This window comes from Callorhinus ursinus, unplaced genomic scaffold (genome assembly GCF_003265705.2).
Source record: "Callorhinus ursinus isolate GAN/ISIS: 27379988/994484 unplaced genomic scaffold, GSC_fseal_2.0 scaffold77, whole genome shotgun sequence".
NCBI classification, from domain to species: domain Eukaryota; kingdom Metazoa; phylum Chordata; class Mammalia; order Carnivora; family Otariidae; genus Callorhinus; species Callorhinus ursinus.
In genome coordinates, this window is record NW_027397139.1 from 1,438,549 (window position 1) to 1,458,216 (window position 19,668).

General features: G+C 54.1%; 1 protein-coding gene and 1 long non-coding RNA gene across 4 annotated transcripts in view; one reads left to right on the forward strand and one right to left on the reverse strand.

Annotated features, from left to right (window-relative positions):
- Nucleotides 1–19,668, reverse strand: part of KDM4B (lysine demethylase 4B) — a 132,845-nt gene that overhangs the window by 112,587 nt on the left and 590 nt on the right. The window lies entirely within an intron of this gene.
- Nucleotides 14,589–17,168, forward strand: LOC112815475 (uncharacterized). The gene is made up of 4 exons (XR_012376618.1): nucleotides 14,589–14,697; nucleotides 14,838–14,996; nucleotides 15,931–16,031; nucleotides 16,798–17,168. It is a non-coding gene; the product is annotated as an uncharacterized lncRNA (long non-coding RNA).

Sequence of the window (19,668 nt, forward strand, 5' to 3'; positions counted from 1 at the left end):
AGGAAACAAGCCCCACATCGGGCTCCCTGCTCCGCGGGAAGCCTGCTTCTCCCTCTCCCACTTCCCTTGCTTGTGTTCCCTCTCTCGCTGTGTCTCTCTCTGTCAAATAAATAAATAAAATCTTAAAAAAAAATACAAAAGACTCCACCAAAAAATTGCTAGAACTGATACATGAATTCAGTAAAGCTGCAAGATACAAAATCAACGTACAGAAATCTGTTGCATTTCTACATGCCAAAAACGAAGCAGCAGAAAGAGAAATTAAGGAATCAATCCCATTTACAACTGCATGCAAAAATAATAAGATACCTAGGAACAAACCTAAACAAAGAGGTAAAATATTTGTACTCTGAAAACTACAGAACACTTATGAAAAAATTGAAGATGACACAAATAGAAAAACATTCCATGCTCATGGATTGGAAGAACAAACACTGATAAAATGTCTATACTACCCAAAGCAATCTACACATTTAATGCAATCCCTATCAAAATACCACCGGCATTTTTCACAGAGCTGGAACAAACAATCCTAAAATTTGTATGGAATCACAAAAGACCCCAAATAGCCAAAGGAATGTTGAAAAAGAAAACCAAAGCTGGTGGCACCACAATTCCAGACTTCAAGTTATATTACAAAGGTGTAATAATCAAAACAGTACGGTACTGGCACAAAAACAGACACATAGATCAATAGAACAGAATAGAAAACCCAGAAATGGACCCAAAACTATATGGTCAACTAATCTTCAACAAAGCAGGAAAGGCAGTCTCTTCAACAAACGGTGCTGGGAAAACTGGACAGCCACATGCAGAAGAATGAAACGACCAGTTTCTCACACCATACACAAAAATAAACTCAAAATGGATGAAAGACCCCCAGGGTGATGCATGACACCATAAATATCCTAGAGAACACAGGCAGTTAAGTAACCTCTTTGACCTTGGCTGTAGCAACTTCGTACTAGACATGTCTCCAAAGGCAAGGGAAGCAAAAGCAAAAATAAACTATTGGGATTTCATCAAAATAAAAAGCTTCGGGGCAACTGGGTGGCTCAGTGGGTTGAGCATCTGACTCTTTGATTTCAGCTCAGGTCATGATCTCGGGATCGTCCCGCGTCAGGCTCCCCACTCAGCAGGGAGTCTGCTTCTCTCCCTCTGCCCCTCCCCCACCCTACTCACAAGTGTATGCAGGCGCACACATGCACTCTCTCTCTCTCTCTCTAAAAATTAATAAAATCTTTAAAAAATAGTAATAAAAATAAATAAAATTAAAAGCTTCTGCACAGCAAAGGAAACAAAACTAAAAGACAACCTAGGGAATGGGAGAAGATATTCACAAACGATATATCCAATAAAGAGTTAGTAGCCAAAATATATAAAGAACATATTAAACTCAACACCCAAAAAATGAATAATCGAATTAAAAAATAGGCAGAAGACATGCTCAGGCATTTTTCCAAAAATGACACACAGATGGCCAACAGACATATGAAAAGATGCGTACCACCACTTATCGTCAGGGAAATGCAAATCAAAACTACGATATCACCTCACACTTGTCAGAAGAGTTCAAATCAACAACACAAGAAACAACAGATGTTGGCGAGGATGCGGGGAAAGGGAAACCCTCTTACACTGTTGGTGGGAATGCAAGCTGGGGCAGCCACTGTGGGAAACAGTAGGGAGGTTCCTCAAAAAGTTAAAAATAGAAACAGGTATTTACCCAAAGGATGCAACATACTGATTCAAAAGGATACGTGCACCCTGATGTTTATAGCAACACTATCAATAATAGCCAAACTATGGAAACAGACCAAGTGTGTGTCCACCGATGAATGGATAAAGAAGATGTGATATTGGGGCGCCTGGGTAGCTCAGTCGTTAAGCATCTGCCTTCGGCTCAGGTCATGTTCCCAGGGTCCTGGGATCGAGCCCCGCATGGGGCTCCCTGCTCGGCAGGAAGCCTGCAGAGCAATGTCCCCTGCTCAGCGGGAAGCCTGCTTCTCCCTCTCCCACTCCCCCTGCTTGTGTGTTCCCTCTCTCTGTGTGTCTCTGTCAAATAAATAAAAATCTTTCTAAAAAATGTGATATATAGATACCTATATATATATATATAATTGAATATTATTCACCCACAAAAAAAAGAATAAAATCCTGCCATTTGCAACGACGTGGATGGAGCCAGAGTGTATTATGCTAAGTGAAAGAAGTCAGTCAGAGAAAGACAAATGCCATATGCTTTCACTCATATGTGGAGTTTAAGAAACAAAAAAAGTGAGCAAAGGGGAAAAAGAAAGCGGCAAACCAAGAAACCGACTCCTAACTACAGAGAACACACTGATGGTCACCAGAGGGGAGGTTTGGGGGGGGGGGGGGGGGGGAAATAGGTGATGGAGATTAAAGAGCGTACTTGTGATGAACACTGGGTGATGTATGGAAGTGTCGAAGCACTAAATTCTAAACCTGAAACTAATATTACACTGTATGTTAACTAACTGGAATTCAAATAAAAACTTTAAAAAAAGACAGAGATTGTCAAACTGGAAAAAACAAAAACAAAACGGGACCCAACTATATGCTGTCTATAGGAGACACTCTTTAGATTCAAAGATATAAGCAGGCTGCAAATAAAAGGACGGAAAAAGGGATAGCATGCAAATACCAACTATAAGAAAACTGGAGTGATTATACTAATCACACAAAATCGCTTTAAAACAAAAGTGTTAGGGGCGCCTGGGTGGCTCAGTCGTTAAGCGTCTGCCTTCGGCTCAGGTCATGATCCCAGGGTCCTGGGATAGAACCCCGCATGGGGCTCCCTGCTCTGCAGGAAGCCTGCTTCTCCCTCTCCCTCTGCCTGCCTCTCTGCCTGCTTGTGCGCTCTCTCTCTCTCTCTCTCTCAAATACATAAGTAAAATCTTTATAAAAAAATAAATAAGGGGCGCCTGGGTGGCTCAGTCGTTAAGCATCTGCCTTCGGCTCAGGTCATGGTCCCAGGGTCCTGGGATCGAGCCCCGCATGGGGCTCCCTGCTCTGCGGGAAGCCTGCTTCTCCCTCTCCCACTCCCCCCTGCTTGTGCTCCCTCTCTCGCTGTGTCTCTGTCAAATAAATAAATAAAATCTTTAGAAAGAAAGAAAGAAAGAGAAAGAAAGAGAAATTTGGGGATTTACAAATATGTGGCAATTAAAAAACAATTTTTAATTAAATGTTTTTAATTAAATTAAAACTAATTTTAACTTTTTTTTTAAAGATTTTTTTATTCAAGAGAGCGCATGCGCGCAACAGAGAGAAAGGGAGAGTCAGGCAGACTGCCCGCTGAGCACGGAGCCCGATGTGGGGCTCAATCCCACAACCCTGAGATCATGACCTGAGCTGAAACCAAGAGTCGGAGGCTTAACCGACTGTGCCACCCAGGCGCCCCCCCCAAAAAAACATACTCTTAAATAACCAATGGATAAAAGAAGAAATCACAAGCAAAATTAGAGAACACTTTGAGGCGCATGAATATGAAGACACGCTAAACCAAAACTTACAGAACACAGGGAAGCAACACTTAGAGGGAAAGGCACAGCTGCCTATAGGAAAAGAAGCAAGCTCGCAAATCAATAATCAAGACTTGTACCTTACACCAGAAGAAGAGCAAACTAAACCTAAAGCAACCGGTAAGAAGGAAATAATAAAGATCAGAGCAGAAATGAACAGAGTAAGAGAAAACCAACTAAAGCAGGAGTCAGTTCCATGAAAAGATCAACAAAATTAATAAACCTCTAAGGAGAGTGCTCAAGAAAGAAAAGATTCAGGTTGCTAAAATCAGGAATGAAAGATGAGACACTATCACTACCACCCACCTTATAGAAATACAAAGGATTATAAAATAATATTGGCATGGAAAGCTACTGAGCAGTAAAAAGCAATGAACTACTGATACAGGCAACAACTTGGATCCCCAAAGGCGACACATGATGGACGATTCCATAACGTTCTGGAAATGACTAGATTATAGAGAAGAACAGATCAATGGTTGCGGGGACCTGGGGGTGGGAGTGGGGAGTAACTCCTAAGGGAAAGCACAAGCAAGCTCGTTCGTGTTGCCGGGACAGCTCTGTATCTTGAGTGTGAAGGGGGTTACACAAATCCATGCAGCTGATGTCGCTAAGACATACAAAAAGTGAGCACAGGATAAAACTGGTAGAATCCCAGTAAGGCCCAGGGTATACTATGCCAATGTCAATTTCCTAGTCTTGACAATGCACTGTGGTTATAGTAAATTATCACCACTGGGGGAAGATGGGTGAAGAGTACATGAGACCTCTTTGAACCATTTTTTAAAAGACTTTATTTATTTATTTGAGAGAGAGAAAGAGCACAAGCCAGGGGAGGGAAGGGGCAGAGAGAGAGGGAGAAGCAGACTCCCTGCTGAGTGGAGAGCCCAACATGGGGCTCGATCCTACGACCCTGAGATCATGGCCTGAGCCAAAGGCAGACACTTAACCGACTGCTTAACCAACTGGGCCACCCAGGAGCCCCTCTTTGTACCATTTTTGCGACTTCTTGGGAGTCTGTTAACTCTTGAAAAATAAAAAGTTTTTAAAAATTTTTTAAATAGTTCGCACGGATGGCAGGATGGAAGGGCAGACTGTCATATGGGTTGATGGTTTGGGGCTGGGTGATGGGGACAAGCGGGTTCTTTATCCTATTCCGTCTACCTCAGTATGTGTTCCAAGTCTCCATAATAAAAAGCTTAAAATATAAATGCATGGCCACTAACAAGGGCCTTCTCCATCCAGACTTACAAACACCCTTCAAACTGTACCATCATCAAGACTGCAGCCCCTTTTGCCTGATATGATCCCAGAAACAATGGCCAGAGAGGCCACCAGAGCTGCCTGGGGGTTTCACAACATAGACCCTAAAGAGACGCAGGACGGTCTGAATGCCCCCTTGAATAATGTATTCCAAGTGGCACGTGAGATCTGCCTAATACGCATGATCTCTAAAATAAGCTCTGCCCGACGCCAGGCTCTCACTTCCCATACAGCACTTCTCCTCTAGCCAAGGCAACAAGTCCTGCCAGGACCCACCCACCCCCAGGCCCTCATTCCAGAGCAGAAACCTGAACTGCTCGTGGGCAGGGGATTTTTGCAAAGCTTTCGGAGTCTTGCATTCTGCGGGAGGTTTCTCCTTTTCAGAGCCCCCATTTCCAGGTGAAAATGATCTGCTCTCACACCAAGGTCTCAACTCTTCCTAAACAAGAAAATTTAGGGCGCCTGGGTGGTTCAGTCCGTTGAGGGTCTGCCTCCGGCTCAGATGATGATCCAGGGGTCCTGGGATCAAGCCCCGCATCAGGCTCCTTGCTCAGCGGGGAGTCTGCTTCTCCCTCTCCCTCTGCCCCTGCCCATGCTCTCTCTCTCACTCACTCTCTCAAAGAAAGAAAGAAAATCTTAACACAAAAATTTCTAAGGGAGAACAATCAAGAAAAGGAAGACTGGTTGACACCACCAACGGGATGAGCTCATATGGCCCAACCTTGCCCAGTCACCCTGGGAGAAGCAAGAACCAGCACCACCACCACCCCCAGTAGCTTCCACTCTGGGCCCAGCACCCAAACAGGGACAAGCCCATTCATGGAGCACTGTGCCAACCGTCCCCCATGTACAAACTCCTCCAATGACAACAATCCTCTCAGGTAGGTACCCTCATGTTACCTATCACCAACAAGGAAAATGAGACCCAGAGAGGTGAAGCGACTTGGGAGGAAGGGTGGAGCCGGGGTTGGAAACCAGCTGTTCCGACCTGGCACTCGGCACTGATTCCTCTTTCCCGCACATCCACTCCACTCGTGAGGCCTCACTGGTCCACTGCCTCCCAAATCCCCCCCAAGTCCAGGCCTCCCTGCGCCCAGACCAGACCACACTGTCAGGGCTCGCCTGGATGACCGCTGGAGTTCCCTCCCTGCTTTTACTCCTGACAGCCACCAGAAGGGTCTCTGAAAATACATAAATCTCTGCCTTCATCATTACCTCCCCAGGCTTCTCCCTGCCCTTAAAGGGGTCTGGCTTACGGCAGTTTAAGCGGCCGAGCCACTCGGCCTGGCCTCTCTGAACCTCACGGCCTACAGCTCTCCTGCCAGCTCATCATGTTCCAGCTACATGGGACCCCTTCCAATCCTCAAACATGCCAAGCTCATTTCCGCCTCAGGACCTTTGCACGTACTATTTGTTCTTCCACTTGGAACTTCTTGTTCCAGATCTCCTCAAGGTTGGCACCTCCTAGTCATTCAGATCTCTGCCCAAATGTCACCTCCCTGGAGCGGATTCCTGTCCACCCAGTTAAAGCAGCATCACCCCTTGTACCTCCCAGTCAAATCACTCCCTCGCTTCAGCACCCAGGAGCCATCTCTTCCTTGCTGGCTACTTAGCACCCAGCCTGGCACAGTGAGCATGGAGATGTCTGGCAGGCCACCAGGGCTGTGGTGTGCCTTTGTTGTCTTCTACAAAGTTGGGGCTGGAGGAGTCAGCTCAACTTAAGCACTGAGGCTCCTACTGGGTGGCCGGGGATGAGAGCCCCCCCCCCCCCCCCCCGAGCGCATCTTAATGTACCCCCCCCCGTTTACCTCTAGCAAGGAGAGTACGCGAGGATGCCAAGGCCCAGACAGGTGGCACCATTTGCCCCAGGTTAGTGGCAGAACAGGTTTGGGAGCTGGGGGTCCCATTCTCAGTGCTGGCTCTAGACCCAGGCCAAGTCTGGAGGATGAGATGCTGCTCTCCCCCAAAATCCCCTGGAGAGGTCTTCCTGAGTGCCTGGACTGGTAGGGATTGCTGTATGCGGTGGGGACAGCTATGGGACCCCCGCCCAGGCTCCTCTCCAGGTCCCACAGCCACCACTGCTCCAGGCCAGCCTCACGCAGGAGCCAGCAAGGGGGTGTGCACCTCAGGGTGCAAGGCCGGCGTTTAGGGGACCAATCAGAGCTGGGAAGGCTCCCTTTTATGCTATGGGACTGTTCAACGGCCAGGGTGGAAATCCCAAATGCAGACACACGGAGGCAAAGGGCAGAGGGTTCTGGCAGTTTCCGGAGAACCCCTGCCAGGCCTTCCTCCACAGGCCCAGTCCGAGTCCCCAGGAACAGCTCTGGCCTGGGGGCTGGACGCTCTCGCCAGCCAAGGGGAGCGTGGGGCTCTCTCGGGTCGGGTTCACCCGAGCAGCGGGGGCATCTCAGGAAGCCCTGCCCTCTGGAGAGCCCGCTCCGACCTCACCCCTCCTCAGTGCTGGGGGCCAGGCCCGTGCCCAAGCCCTCCACCCATCCTGACCACGCTGAGCTCCGGGCACCCAGCCTACGTGACAGGACCCCTACAGGTCCATGCAGCCAGTCCCCACCAGGGACCCCAGCCTCCCCAACTACCACCTCAGCCCTCAGGGCAAGCAGGAAGTCCTATCAGCCCCAAACTGATGGCTGGACCCCAGGAGCACAGAGGGACCCTCACAAAGTCCACCGGGCTGCACACACACACCTCAGATGCTCACAGGGACTATAGAACACCTTGCCTGTTTTGGTTTTGTCTCGAAGGCACTGCTGAGTTTGCTACCGTGAAGACGAGCTACGTTTATAATGAAGACCCTTCCGGCAGGCTTGTTGGGAAAACGGCCATGTGACTCGGCTGACCCTAACGTTCCCAGGCCTTCTTTTGGTTAAAGGCTAAGTTATTTAATACAGGGCGACCTGGGGCTTCACGGTGCAGGTGCTGGAACCCAGTGTCACAGGGGCCACACCAAGGACACCTGTGCCTGAGCCGTGGCAGCCAAGGGGCACCAAGCCTCACCAAGCGCTGTTCACGTCCAGGGCTGCTCTGCAAAATCCACAGGCTCACCCCGAGCCCTCACGCGGGCCCGAGGAGCACCGTTTGGCCCAGGAGGCTGGTTTTCCAGGCTGGCGGCTCCAGGTTCATTTTTATGGCAGCCCCAAGTTCACTGGAGGAGAAAATCCAATGAGGCATGTGGAACAGGCCACAGGACTCCGAGTTCTGGCCTGGCTGCCTCCGGTCCCCCCAGCGTCCCCGGGGAACAGCGCCCTTGCTTCCTGGTCCATAAATCCCCAGTCAAACCCTCCTACCTACCCCATTAAAATAAAGAAGCTCCAGAGGAAGAAAAAACAAACATTTTCAAGGTGCCTTCTAATAACCTTGACTGTTCCTTAACTCCCTTCCCAGCATAAATACAGAACAGTGGTGTGAAAACCATGGGCAACTCTGGAATGGAAAGTGGTTTTAGAAACTTCAGTTGCAATACCTTGATGCACGGGCAATGAAAGACAGAAGTGCAGAGAAAAGCTGTTACTGTGATCGACCGAAGGCTCTCGAGGCTGGGCCCGTCATTCTCTGTGGGGCCAACCTGGGCACCATGGGGAATGGAGTGGCATCCCCCCCCCCCACTCGCAGCGACCACAGATGTCACCCAGGCACCAGCCAGCACATACCCCTGGGAGCACAGCTGCCCTGGGGTAGGAACTATTCCACGAATGGATTTTCAGGTATCGACTCAGTTCATTTCACCCACCCTTGAAGCAGAGACCTTCTCTGTCATCCCCATTTTGGAGATAAGGACACAGACCCAGGTCAGGCGCATGGGTACAAGCCTCGGGCTGCTCATCCCACTCGGCTCTCCTGCCTTGAGACCTCAGGCCATTTAAGATGGTCTGCAGCTAGGGGGTACAATTTCCCAGCCACGCTACTACACGAGTCTCTCTCCTGGGTTCTCCCACGGCCAAAGCAGTGTTCCAAGTTCCTGCAAGGCCCTTCGGGAAGCCGCTCGAGCTCTAAGCTCACGGCTCCCCAGGACAGCCAGCATCCATACCACACATGCCCTGCCCTGGGCTTAGCCACCAGGACTCATCGGCCCTCGCAGCCGGGATGAGGTTGTTCTAGGCGCCTGTCAAACATGAGAGGCAGCATTGCAGGGGTGCACAGGAAGGGTCGGGACCACGGCCGTGGGGCCCAACACCCCAGAGGGAGAGGCAGCACCACGCACGGGCCAGGGTGGCTCAGCCACTGCATCTCAAGAGCCCGGATTTCGGCTGTTTCCACTTCCCCACAGCACCCCGATACAGGGCCCTCCCCGAGGCAGGCTGTCCTGACCTCTGGGTCAGGCCCACAGCCTCCTCCTCTTCCTCCTCCTCCTCCTCCAAACACTGGCTTGAGTTCTACCACCTCCATGAGCGGCTCAGGGCCTCCCCTGGGCCCCCACAAAGGGCTCTCCCTTGGCCGCACCCCCCTGCGGTGGGTCAGTGCCCTCCCGCTCTCACCCCTCAGCGGCCACAGCCGGTGTATGCTGGCTCGGTCTCGTCTCTCCAGCTAGAGGTGGACAGTTCCAGAACTTCAGATGGACCAGGAAGGTGGGCGGGAACAGGAGGCAGATAGAAGGGCCCAGTCTCCACTAAGCACCAGGTACCACCACAGCTAGTGTCCCTGACCCCACCACGGCTGGTGGGGTCAGCTCATCCAGGGACTGAGGTCTCCCCGAAGAACCGGCCCGTGGGGGGCCAGCACTAAGCGTGAGATACAGCCAGCACGCTGAAGCCTCAGTACCAACGGAACAAAACAAAACACAAAGGAGTGTAAAATAACTCGGTAACTATTTTTATAGTGATCGCATGTTAAAACGTTAACATTTTGGGGCACCTCCGTGGCTCAGTCGTTAAGCATCTGCCTTCGGCTCGGGTCATGATCCCAGGTCCTGGGATCGAGCCCCGCATCGGGCTCCTTGCTTGGCGGGAAGCCTGCTTCTCCCTCTCCCACTCCCCCTGCTTGTGTTCCCTCTCTCGCTGTCTCCCTCTCTGTCAAATAATAAAATTTCAACAACAAAAAAAGTTAACACTTCGGGTATATGAGGTTCAACAAAAATACATTAGTCAAGTCAATTTCATCTGTTTCCTTTTACCTTCCAATGTGGCTACTAGAGAAACTGCACTTACACAGGGGCCTGCTTTGCGTCTTTACTGGACGGCGCTGCCTTGGGAAAGACATGTTTTCATGTCTCACATTTAGCTCACTGAGGCTTTAGGAGTCCGTTTTTGTATATGGCGTGAGGCGGGGGACCAACTTTGTCACCGGACATTCGGGGAGTGTTCACGCATGTACCCGCAGGGCATCCTCCCATGAGCTCGGGACACCCCAGCTCACAGGTAGCCTCTGCCAGGGGGCCGGAAGGGCACACACACGCGGGCGGGTGTCACTGTCCCCACAGGGAAGGTGCCAGCCAGGCACGCAGGAGGAGGTGGGGCTGTCCGGCTGCGTGCTGCTGCGAACCCACGCCCTTCGAGGCCCTCCCCCTCCCTGGAGAGCCCAGCTGCATTTCTGAATCGCCCAGGGTGGTGATGCCACCACCCCTGGAGGGTAAAGGGGCAGCCACTTACCTCTTTAACTCGGGGAGGTGGGGGAATACCTGGGCAGGAACCGAGGTCCACTTGCAACTCACGGGCTAGTGGGCTTCATGGGGCCCCATAAGGGCTAGGTGGACACTTAGCTCCACGGTTGCTGCCTTCTAAGAGACAACTCACAACCCCGTAAGGCCGGGGCCAGGAGGACCAGGAAAGCAAAGTGGCCCAAAGGAGGCAGCTCACTTTAAAAGCTGCTGGCCAGACTTGGGGGGGGGGGGGTGTCTCCCAGAAAGGAGGGCGTGAGTAGGGCTTCTCCGGAGCCACATGAAGCTCCCAGGGAGGCCCACTCAGGCTTGGAAAATGAACGGCCAACCAGGCCAGCAGGAACCAGGACACCCCTTTCTAGCCTAAGCCCTGGCGGACTCCGGGCAGGGAGGCCCCAGGCCTACCGACCAGGAGGTGAACCTACAGGACACAGGAAATGGATAAGCCAGAGCCATAAGGGCCAGGGCCACGCTGCTCCATGGAACAGACACTCAGAGGCCCTGCTCTGCACGGAGAGGTCCCACAGGGGACCCACTGGGCCAGCCCAGGCTGGAGCAAGAAGAGGGCAGGCAGGTGAGGACTCACCACTGAATACAGGAATCCAGAACTGGGCACGCAAAGGGCAGCCTGAGCACCGCCCGCAGGTGAGCTGGGTCATCACGCCTGACGTTCCAGCCCTCCCTCATCTTCAGAACCCATCCCCACACCCACAGGCCCAGCCTCCCCACACAGATGCTCAGGGAGGGAACCAGACACAGAAGGCCACACGGTGTGAGTCCATTTACGTGGAATGTCTAGAGCAGGCTCATACATAGATAGGAGGGGGGGTTGTGGGTGCCAGGGGCTGGGGGGGCGGGGGAGAGTGACTATTTAATAGGTATGTTGTTTCCTTCTGAGGTCCTGGAATGTTCTGGAATTTGAGAGTTGTGATAGCTGCACAAATCTATAAACGTTCTAAAAAACAACGAATTGTCCATTGAATAGTCTCCTGAAAAGGGTGAATGTTCTGGTATGTGAATATCTCAATAAAAATATGAGGGGCACCTGGGTGGCTCAGCTGGTTAAGCGTCTGCCTTCAGCTCGGGTCATGATCCCAAGTCCTGGGATCGAGCCCTGCATCATCCGGCTCCTTGCTCAGTGGGGAGCCTGCTTCTCCCTCTCCCTCTGCCTGCTGCCCCCTGCTTGTGCTATCTCTGTCAAATAAGTAAGACTTTAAAAATATATGTGTTTATTTATATTTATAATTATATAATTACATATATTTATATGTACGTATATACGTATAATTTCTTTTTTTTTTAAGGGGGACCTAGCTGGCTCAGTCAGTAGAACATGCAACTCTTGGTCCTGGGGTCATGAGTTCAAGCACCGCATCGGGCGCAGGGTTTACCTTGAAAATATACGTATAAAACAACGACAGGGCAGGAGGACTTTACGAAGAGCTACTCTAGAAAATTCAGGGTCTGGTCATCCTACTGGAGCCAGTCGTTGGGCAGCTGTCCTGTGGCTCTCCCTGGTGACCTGAACAGCTCTGGTCTTAGACGCTAGGATCCCTGAGGGCCCCCTCTCCCCTTAACCCCTTGGGGCCTGGCTGGGGAGGGCAGGGCGGGGAAGACACTCAAGAGACAGGCGGGCTTCCCTGCCTCCCCTGCGCTCTCCACACAGGTCCCCCAGGCCACGGCCCCGAGCACCCCCTACAAGGTCCCCTCTTCCGCCGCCTGCCAGCTCATCATCGCCCATGGTGACAAGGCTCAGCTCAAGTGGTGACTCTTCTACCATCTTCCTGGCCGCCACCCAAGCTAGCAGACGCTGCCCGTGCCCTGTGCTTCCACCAGCCCAGTTTCTACGTATCTTGGCATCTCTGCTCCCTCGCTCCCCTCTGGGCCCCCAGCCCCTCTGCCTTCCACCGTGGGCCATGGCCCCCGTGGGCAGGAGGCGCCGCTCATCCGGCCACCACCAGCACCCGGCGAGACACGAGCAGCGTTGACAACAACTGTCACCCTCAACAGATACTGGCAGATGCCCTCCCAGGGCTCCCATGGCCGTGTGTCCACGATGAAGCCACAGCCTGGCCGGGATCACGGAGGTGAGCCACGGGTCAGCAGGCCAAGGGCCACGTGTGAGGAGCCTTCTGTGGTTCTTGATTCTGCATGTCTGCCTTGAGGCTGGTGGGGCCACACGGTCTGGGCATCTGCGGAGGCCGCCCTGCCCACTCTGCCTGTGATGGTCAGCCTGCACCTGACCGGGCCCACCCCATACAGGTCTTAGCGGCTAGCAAGCTCCCTGCACCCACCTGTCCAAGCACCACCTGGCCTCTCTTGGGCGGGGCCCGGCGAGAGGTGCCCCAAGCGCAGAGCGGCCAGTTTCTCAACGAACAACACCGCCTGGGAGTCGAGGCTCTGGGCGGCCTTTGGTGCAAGCAGGACACAAGGACGCAGGCGCGGCCAAGACCATTCTCTGGCCTCCACGCGAGCAGCCCCGGAAGAGAGTGCAACAGGATGCCTTCTCTCCCAGAGGGGTGTCACTGAACCAGCCTTCTCTCCTGACTCCCTACTCTTCCTTGGGGAGACTGAGTTGGAATAGTGCAGTGAATCAAGAGTTTAAATTCCAGGGGCTTTACTCACACGCAAGCTAGACCCAAGCAAGTCTCTCAACTCGTGACTATGATAATCAGATCCATGCAACCCGCCAACCTAAGAGGGGAGGCCCACTGCGCCGAGGGCCGACTCTTCCTGAGAGATGGGATTTTTAAAGGAGACAGTGGGGGAACAGTGCGCATTTGAAGGGGCCAGCAGCAAAATGACGGAATCTCCCAGTCCGGCTGCCCAGCCAGGGTCCCCCTCACTCATTCGGGGTGCCCAAGAGGAGACCACCCCAGCCAGCTCTCGGGCCGTTGTCTGGGCTGCCCAGAAATGCTGGGGCGTGCAGCCCAACCCCACCCCACCTGCGGTCCGGGGATCCCCGCCACCCCCGTCATCAGGCCATCACTGCGCCTGCTGGTGGCTTCAGGCTGGCTCTTGGTCAAAGGAGGCCTCGGGGACCCATCCCTGGCTGCTTCTGCACAGAGCACAGCTCCAGACTCACTACCAGCTCATCAGACACAAATCCTCCCTCTCCCCACCTTCTCTCCCTGGAGACCGGGGCGAGCAACCGCGAAACCAGGCAGGCGGGCCCACCTCCGCCCCTACCTGCCCAGAAGGTGCCATCATTTGGGAGAAAATCTGGAGTGCCCCAGCTAGAGATCACCCCTTCACAGCTCGCTGTACAGGCTCATCTGAGAAATGTCTGTGATCACGTGTCAGCAAACAGGGCCAAATCCTACGTTAGTTATTGCTCTGATCTGTACCGGGAGACCCACTCGGGGGGCACAGGGGGGCACGGCGGCCCTCGGCGGCCTGCTTCCTGACCACTCACTCTCTGTCCACTGAACAAACCCACTCAAGGCCTCCAGCCCCAGGAGTCACAGCCCAGAGCGACAGGACAGCAAAAGCACGGCCGCCCATGGGGCAAAGACAGCTCCGCACACAGGGTCCGTCGATGCCTCCGGCGCCCACCAGTGCCCGTGTGCACTTGCTGGGACCCCGGAGGTGGGGTGAGAAGCGAGAGGAGGGAAGGAAAGGAGGGAGGGAGAGATGGAGGGGCACAGAAAGACAGAGAGTCCAAAAAGAACAGGCAAATTTGGTACCCTCTCCAGAGTGTTTATTTCAATCAACCGAAGAAGGCGTGACCGCAAATGAACGGCATGCTTTCTTGACAAGTCAGAACGTTCCTGGGAAGGTACCGAATCTACCACACTATGTCCTTGGCTTGGAAATCCCACGTCGGCCGCTGTCCTGCCACAGTCGCAGTAGCAGTGGACGAGCAAGACGGAGCAAGTGTGCCGGGCACACTCCTGGGCCTGCCACGTGCCATCCGACAGTCACCTTGTCATCCACGCGCCCCACAAAGCTCAGCATTCACACCCAGGAAGCCACCTCTTCCGAGTGTCCCTGTAGAGACCCAGCTGGCGGGTGACTATAAAAACCACCTCGCAGGACTCGGCCGCCCCTCCCGACGAGGGCGCAAGTGTTGGTAAAGAGGATGGGTCAGATGCTTACAAAACGAAATGATTGGGAAACTCGTCTTCCTTTTAAACCCTCAGCCTCTGCCAGGCCAAAACAAAACTCCTCAGGCCAAGAAGACTCCTTCCCCATCTTCTGAGAATATTTCTTCCCAACCTTCTGGGGTGCAGTACGCAAGGGAAGGGCATGAAAAAGTCAGGCTCAGGCATCGCAGACAGCGAAGTATTTGCCCCTGTTCACAGCTACTTTTTATTCCTCCTTCATTTTGGGGTTATTTGGGTGGACGGGGTCGTAACATTTTCTTGTATTTCCCTTGAAACAACCCAGGATGCTTTTTTTTTTTTTTTTTTTTTTTAATACAGAGTAGGACTCTGCTTTGATGTAAGACAGCTGGAAATTCATTCAGCAAGGGAGCGTTGACTGAACACCCACCGCGTGCCAGGAACTGCCCCAGGTGCTGGGGAGACACGCAGCAGCCAACAGAGACATCGTTCCTCCAGCATGGACCTCACACCCTGGTGGTAGGTGTTCCCAGACTACGGCCCACAGCTCAAACCGAGCCCACCACCTGTTTTTGTACAGCCTCTGAGCTAAGAGTGGTTTTGACCTTTAACGTTTGGGTGAGGAAAAAGAAAAAAAAAAGGAAGAAAACCAGTTCATCACAGGTGAAAAGTATGTGAAATTCACAATTCTGTGACCACGAATAAAGTTTTATTGGAAAACAGGCACACTCATTCATTCCCATAGTTTTGTGCCATAATGGCAGAGCAGAGTAGTTGGGACAGACTGGCCTACAAAGCCAAAACTGGCTCTCTGACCCTTTACAGAAAGAGTTTCTGTTCTCCTGGATGAGACAGACAATAGATACATAAACAGATTAATGTGTGTGTTTACACTAGTGCTGAATGCAAAGAAAAGGCAGGATGGGGAGAGAGGGTGGCTGGAAGGGTGAGTTTAGGCAGTGTGGCCAGGGATGGCCTCTGAGCTGCGACGTGAATGACAAGGAGCCAGCCGGCTAGAAGAGTGAAGGAAGAGCAAGTGCAAAGGCCCCGATGCAGGGCAGGGAAGAGCAGGCAGGCAAGCTGGTTATGACTGAGGGAGCGGGCACAGGAGGGGGAGCAGTAAGGCAAGGAGAACGGACAGACCACAGAGGACAGAGCAGGGAGGCCATGGGAAGGGGTCTCGAATTTTTTCCAGGAAGAACAGGAAGCTACTGGAGCGTTCTGAGTAGAGGCAGACCACTTTTCAAGTTTTTAAAAGCTCCTTGAGGAAGCAGGAGCGAAAAGTGACAGACCAGTGGGGACACCTTATCTAACCAACAAGCCGCTCCCAGAAGAGGCCAAGTCAAATCAGGGAGGAAACTAGGAAACCAACTCATCCAACAACAAAATCAATTCATCAATCCTCTCGGGCTTTACTACTGCAGTGACCCAAACCTGTTTTTTTTAATATCAGAGTTAAATCCAGTTCACTGGATAAAAATGTCTGCAACCAGCGTAAGAACAGCCCCGCGACTTCATGGACATTACTATTCAGGAGGAGGCAAGATGCAAGAAGTGAGTCACCCCAAAGTCAACTTAAAGAGAACTGTTAAGCAAAGTGACAGGAAGGGGTATGGTGCCGGGGGAGGGGGGAAGGGGGCATGGTGACAGGTGGAAGCCAGCCTGGGCAGGGCACCGGCACGGGCTCCGGGTGAGGACAGCCCCGGAAGAGCCCTGCGCCATGCCCATCAGGTGGCACGGGCAAGTCTGCGGGTGCACCCCTCTCCGGGAGGGAAAGCTGCGGGCTGGGACGGGCCGGGGAGAGGCAGAGCGACGGCCAGGAAGGACCTGGACAGCCAGGCTGAGTTTGGCCAGACACGGTTTGCAAACACAAGCCCCTCCCTATTCAAGGACAGAGGGGCGGAAGGGGACAAAGGGGGCCAGAACTTGAGGCAGAGCGGGGTCGTAGCCAAGTATCAGACCGCTGCAGGCTTAAAGGCTAAGTGACAGGATCTCCCTCAGGGGCAACTGTGTCCCCCAGGGGACACTCGGCAATGTCTGAGGCCATCTGCAGTTGTCACACTGGGGGTGCTCCGGGCATCAAGTGGGCGGGGCCAGGGATGCTGCTCAGGCCCCCGCGTGCCCAGGACGGTCTCCCGGAGGACAATCCGATCGAATGTGCACAGGCAGAGGGAGCCCCTGACAGAAGCAGATGCCGCACACCAGTAATCAACCGAGGCCAGCCCGAACCTCCGGTGCCACACAAAGCATTCAGTGCTTCTCATCCCCTTTGATCCCCCACAATGACCTAGCATGGATTCTCATTACACCCATTTTACAGATGAGGAATCGGAGGCCCAGAGAAGGGAAGTGACCTGCTCCAGAGAAGGGATTTGAACCCGGGTCCCTCACACTTGGAAGCCTGTCTGGGGAACAGAGAGAGGAACCCAGGGACACGGCCAAGCACAGCAGGTCAGAACGGAGTCCAGGTTCGGCCCTGCGCTCTGCTGCCCAGCATCCTCAGCCAGAGCCGAGGCACCAGGGCGGGGCAGGAAAGAGCTGGGGCACAGAGGCCCCACGGAGTAGCCACGGAGCAAGTCTCTGGAGCAGAGCCAGGAACCCTGGCCAGCCGAGGCTGTGGGTGAGGCATGGTGGTGACCGAACAGGTCTGTGGGGCCCTCCGCGGTCATGCCCTCTGCAAGTAGTTCATTCACTCTCCACCCCGCCCCCCAACTTGGGAAGGTTTAGCAACCCCCCCAACTTTGTTCCTGAGCAAGTGACTGGCCCAAGGTCACACAGCTCTGACCCCCCCCCCACACACACACACACCACACTTCCACATCCCAGGAAGAAAGCCACAAAGGCAAAGGCTCATTTGCCAGCGCCTCAGTCCATCACCACCCACCCCCGTCCCTGCCCATTCCCTGAACCAGTCCCTGCGGATGGTGGGCTTCACACCCCAGGACCCCCACCTCTCCCTTCCCCCACTAGAACCGAGGCCTCAAGTTAGGAATTCTCTACAACCTGTCCCAGAGCTCCACTGCCCGCCCCTTCTCACAGGTGTCAGATAGAAGCCAGGAACAGATGGCTGAGCCCCCCCAGGGGAAGGGGGTGGGGCATGGGAGGGCAGGGGCAAGAAACCAGCAGAGGCCCTGGCGGCGAAATGCGGGATCGAGTACAGACAGAGTGGCCAGGGTGGGGGGAAAGGGGCTTGGCGGGGTGGCGCTGGGGGGAGGGGGCCGACCACCCCAGAGGGCTCCTGCAGGATGGCACAGGGACTGAGGAAAAGTACAACAAAGGCCGGGCGGGGTCCTAAAGGACCAATCAGCACTACCTTTCAGCGCCAGTATTTCACATCTCCTTAGCAGCCCACCCCCAACGAGGAAAGGATCAGAAAATGGGAGAAAAATCAATTGTTCTGGGACCTGTATATATTTCAAGTCTCAACAGCTACACGCTCACATGAGTGTGGACACACACGCACAGGCGGCGACTGACACAGGACCCGCATGCACGTGCTGCAACACCTGGACGCCATTTGGGCAACCACACCTCGGCCACCCCCTGTGCTCCCCAGCAGTGACGTCCCCCAGGGCAGGGCAGCCTGACCGGTGTGGTGTCCCCGGCACAGATGGAGGAACACCAAGATTTGCCAAGCATCCAATCAGATACACGGAAAGAGGGCCAGCGAGTTTCAGAAACCCTCGACTCAGATAATCACAAGTTGACTCCACGACTTTCACACTCTGTCCTTCAAGTTTCCAAAAAACAAGCTGCAAAGACGGGAGAGGCTGTCCACAGCTCTTGCAGAGGTGGCAAGAAAAGGATGACCGGCGAGTTGACAAACCCTCCCGAAGCCTCATAAGGAAGCTATTATTTGAGAATTAGGGGAGTCATTAGCTCTCGGATGGCGGAGATAAAAGCACGTAGAGTCATCTAATGAGCCCGTTTTAGGGGCTTTCTCCAGCCTGGGGACAACCACATAAATAGCTGTTGAGGCAGAGGGGTGGGGCAGGGCACCCCAGCCTTGAATGCATCCCAGTACCCTCCCACCCGAAGACACAGCCAGCACCCAGTGGGGCCCAAAGGAACTTGCTGAATAAATGCAGCTGACAGAAACACATGGACAAGAGCACACTCTTTACATGTTGTAGGATCACTGGATTGCACTGAACAGAACCACCTTCTCACTAGTTTCATAACTCGGGAAACAGTTCCCCAGGTGCACCTGAATTATTAAAACAAAAGCATCCTCCCCTCAACCAAACAGATGGGACACACCGAAGAACAGTCCCCGCCTCCCCCGCCCACAGGGGGAGAACACTCTCCTGCAAAACCTTCCACAGTGCTCAGGTGGACACGCACCCCATTCCACCTGGGGTCATCGCGCCCACTGGGCGCAGACTCGGGCCCCTGCACGTTGCGGGGCAGGTCCCTTGCAAAATGAATCCGTCCCCCCAAGCTCCCACCGGGGTCGCCGCGGGAGCGACTCCACAATCTATTCCTACAGAGAAGGGGGTCTTTGAGATGGCGATGGGGCTCGAAGGGGGAGGCACTGAGGGAACGCGTCTGGCAGCTGCGAGGTGCATACCAAGTGGATACGTTTTTTAATAATAATTTAAAAATTCCGGACTGCACGCTTATTTTAGGGGGCTCGCAGATAGGAAGCGAGTTGGGAAGCCGCGACGGCGCGGCGGGCTGTCTCAGGGCGGGGGTGGGGTGCAGCGATGGCCGTGTCGGGGGCCGCCACCGGGCAGCGCCCCGGTGACCCCGCCGGAGGAGGAAACGCAGGCGGGGGCGGGCCGGGGCCTGGGATCGCCCGTTCCCTCGCGCTCGCGAGCTCTCTGTCTCTGCCTCTCTCTTCTTTTTTTTTTTTTTTTTTTTTTTTAATTATCAGGATTGTTGTGAATAATAAAAGAGAAGGGCCCAGCCGGGCAGGGCCGGCCGGGCCGGGCCACCCACGCTGTCATCTTTTGTGCAGGGCCGGCGGGGACGCCCCGGCCCAGCCCCCGCGCGCGCCCCCGGCCCCGGGCCGGACGCCCCCGCCTCCCGCCCCCGGCCCCGCCATTGTCCGGCCGCGCCGCCCCCGCCCGAGGCCCGGCGGGCGCCCCCGGGCCAGGCGGTTAACGCCCCCAACCGCCTCGCGGGCCGGGACAAAGCGCGGCGGCCGCGGCCCGAGCAGGCCGCGCCCGAGGCCTGGGCCTCGAGTCCC